The sequence below is a fragment of the Coffea arabica genome, chromosome 6e (genome assembly GCF_036785885.1).
Source record: "Coffea arabica cultivar ET-39 chromosome 6e, Coffea Arabica ET-39 HiFi, whole genome shotgun sequence".
Taxonomy (NCBI): Eukaryota; Viridiplantae; Streptophyta; class Magnoliopsida; order Gentianales; family Rubiaceae; genus Coffea; species Coffea arabica.
The window spans coordinates 50720374-50724116 of NC_092321.1; the positions used below are offsets into that span (position 1 = coordinate 50720374).

General features: G+C 39.2%; 1 long non-coding RNA gene across 1 annotated transcript; it reads right to left on the bottom strand.

Moving 5' to 3' along the window:
* Positions 1–986: 986 nt before the first annotated feature.
* LOC113697534 (uncharacterized) lies at positions 987–2378 on the bottom strand. Its single transcript, XR_003449890.2, has 2 exons — positions 2131–2378; positions 987–1384 (listed from the first exon to the last, which is right to left on the bottom strand). It is a non-coding gene; the product is annotated as an uncharacterized lncRNA (long non-coding RNA).
* Between the last annotated feature and the right edge of the window lie 1365 nt (positions 2379–3743).

The following is a 3743-nucleotide window of genomic DNA, read 5'->3' on the forward strand; positions in this document are numbered from 1 at the left end:
CAATCACCAAGGAACCCTAATAGAATCAAAAGAACACATGATGCTTCAACCATCAAAGATTTAAGTGATTCAAAGAAAATTGGAATCCGTACTAGTACCAAGTACAAATATGGTTTTGGTGGTGAAAAAAAAGTACATTTAAACCAAAGGACATAAGTAAAATATTTGTAAAACTCCTTAGGCATTGGATTAGGTAGTCAAATTTTCATATAACTATACAATAATCATTATATAAATGATAAACCTGTTCCTCAGGGCCTAACTTTATAGGACCAACTGAGCAAGATAATTATATGAAAATTAAGGACCCGCTAGTAGCGTTAAGTGCGACAAATTCAGCCAATTAGGTTAAGTTTTGTATACCGGGATTAAATTACTAGGTGTTAAGAGGTAATTAGAGGTTACCTAGATGGATTAGTATTGGAGAGACAAGAGGATAAGTTTAAGCTTCAAAGGTGACAAGTGTCACCATCCTATTCAATCTTGGACTTTGACCATTTAACTTTACCTTTACCATAAATCAAAATTGACCCAAAATTCATTCTTATTTCAAGCTTCTTTGGCCGGCTCTCTCTAGGAAGAAAAGAAAAGAAACCTTCAACTCTTTTGCTTATAATCTTGCTCAATCTCCCAATCCAACCGATTAAACTTGAAATTCCTCCATAAAAACCCTTAGTTTAGTAGTAGTGAGGTTGGTTGTGAAGTGGTTTGGAAGAAAGTGGTGCTAAGTTGGGTCTTTTCTTGGGTTGGCAAGGTAAGTGACTAAGGAACCTTTCCTTTGATCCTAATAATGTCTAATTAGTGGCTTTTGTGGCTAAATATGTTGATTTGTAGTAGGTTTGATGGTTGGAAGTGGAGTTTTGATGGATTTTTGATTTTGTGACGCCCCCACTTCTCCCTAAGACGAACCAAAGGGTATCCGCGGAACGCCTGCCTAGATCTCGCCAGGACTCAAGCAATTCCATTCAACTTATAGCCGGACCACACAATACAAGCCAATAATTTAGATACACTAAATGCGGAAGTATTCAAACTTAATAATAGTCATCCATTCTCCAAACCACACGTCAGAATACAGATTACATTTTGTCCAAAGGGTCACATCACGGGGTACCTATCAGCTTGCCACCCGCACGCGGGCATCCCTTACGGAGAGTTTCGCTTCGTGACTCTTCACGAACGAGAGGCTCGGGGCTTTTCCAGACGAAGGACTTAAGATCCCAACTGTCGGCATATGGCTCTGATACCAACTGTGACAGTTCTCAGGGTCACATTTCCATACCAAAAGTACAATTCCAAAACCAAAGGCATAACCAAAAGTAATAACAAGCCCTAAACAAAAGTACATCAAGAGGGCTTCTCCATTTTACCTCCGAGTTCAAACCTGTTAAGGAAAACAAATCTACAGGGTGAGCAAAACGCTCGTGAGGCCAAGAACACACATGCAACCACATAGTTCAGATAACAAGCCCAATAACAATTCAGGTATTATCTTGCAAGTAATTAATAACACCAATAAACTGTAACCAGAAACAATTCAAGGATATAGAAGCTCTCAGGAGCTAAGTTCCACATTTGCCGACACCGTTTATATATCTTTCCGTGATGACTCTCCGTCAACTGGATTGATATTTTCATATCCGTAGTTCACCACTTACTTCCCATCCGTCCACCATACACCACTTCGGGCCCGCACTACATTTATAAGGCGATACTATACGAGTATGCCAAGCGAGATCTCTCAATAGATCAAGCTTATCATTTGAGTCTCATGGCTCACCGAGGTTCCCGACCAATCCCATGCCGGCTCGAGTTCCAAGGTCGGCCTATGAGTTTGGGCGTCCCCCATTTGTCATGTAAATGTCGAGGAGATTCACTCCATCGACGTATGCAATCATAGCATACCATTTCATGTATTCAAGCATTTGATAGGTTTAAGCAGACACTTCAAGTCATGTAAACCAAGCAAATCATGTTAAGCATGAGTCATTCGTTTCAAATGAGAACGAGTGCGATCAAGTACACACTCGACTCCATTTTGTCAAAATCAGTTAAGCTAAGCATGAAATCAGGTGAATCAAGCATGAATCAAGACTTTAGGGTTCAAGTAGGCATACACTTGACACTCACCAAGTTATGCAAGCAAGTAAATTGGAGGAAGAGTTCAAACTTCCACAGTAGGGTCCTCTTGGAGGTCCTCGTGCGTGCCTGAGCAAATAATAGTGAATTATCACCCATATCCCAAATATCGAGGAATAATTCGTTCACTAGTATTACTCTAGGAAATTCCGTGAAAATGAACCTCAATTACTCGTAAATCGAGGTTCGAGAGAGGTTTAATAACATTCAACAATATTTAAGTCTTTATCTAGGAAATCGGGGATAAAACGTTTTGATAATATCAAAAGAATAAAGAGTTCTTGAAAAACTCTATTTCCTTGAAAGTTGGAAAATTTTCAGTTTTGTTATGAATCTTTGAAAAATCGTAACTCACTCGGCATAAGTCGAGAATTGGAAAACTTTATACCGTTGAAAACCTCTTAGAAAGTACTGCAAGTTCCTAGAAGACACTTTTCCATGAATCGAAGTGGAAAGTGCTCAAAAATGAGCCTAAAGTTGTTGTTCCAAATCACCCAGGATTGAGCCGGGGTTGGATTTTCGCTAACTTTGAAAATTCGGCAGAATTCACTCATTGTAAACCAGCCCTTGAAATTTATAGATCAATTAGAGGTGCAAGTAAGGTTTAGGTCAGAACAAACGGATCAAGAATCAAAGTTTTGAGCACCAAGATATGGTAGCTCAAAGTTGGGAAAAATTCAAGACTGTTACAAAATTTCCAGATTTGGTTCCAACTTTGGACCTTTAGTTAAGTGCCGAAACGGACTTGGATTGACACCAAATTTTGCAGTATAATACTTCCATATGAAGGTTATCTCTCTATCAAATTTCACGGAAAAATACCCTCGGGAGGGGGGGTCATTCAATCAACCAATGTTTGGAAAAATCCTTAAGGCAATCTGTCCAAATCTAAGATTTTCAAAACGAGCAGTCGCCGTATTTTGATCATAACTCTCTCAATTTAACTCGGAATTGGGAATAGTTGATAGTGTTAGAAAATAAATTCATAGGGCTACAACTTCACAGAAGAAATCGTTCCAAGTTTCAGCATGCAACTGGTTCAAAATCAAGGCTCAAGTTGCAACATTATCAAATCATTTCGGCAGAACGGAGAAACAGGACAGCCGACTTCAGATGAATGGTGTGGCTCACACACATAAAACCAGGACGTGCATTATACACCGATAAAAACATGGAAACGTCTAGTTTCAAATGCCGCTAACGGCACCTGATTTCGACGTCGGAGTACGGAGTTATGGACGAAATACAACCACTGGTCTGGATTACGGAGAAACCGTTTTCCAGTTTACTAGTTTTTGAAATAAATTCGTTTGAGCAACCAAAACTCAATATTTTTCAACGAAATTTTGTACACAACTTCTACAACATGTAAACTACACAATCAAGCCATTAAATCCTCAATTTCTGCAATAAAATGACCGAACAGAGCAGGGGCAAAATGGTCAAGTTTGGCCCTTGCTCTCTACGTGAGTTTCCTGCAGTTTTTCTTCAACGAAACACTAACTTAAACACTAATCCATCATCATAAACTTCATCAAGCACAGAATCAGCAACAACCCAAGAGTGGGAATTCATAGAACCCACTTTTTCCAACAATACAAGCT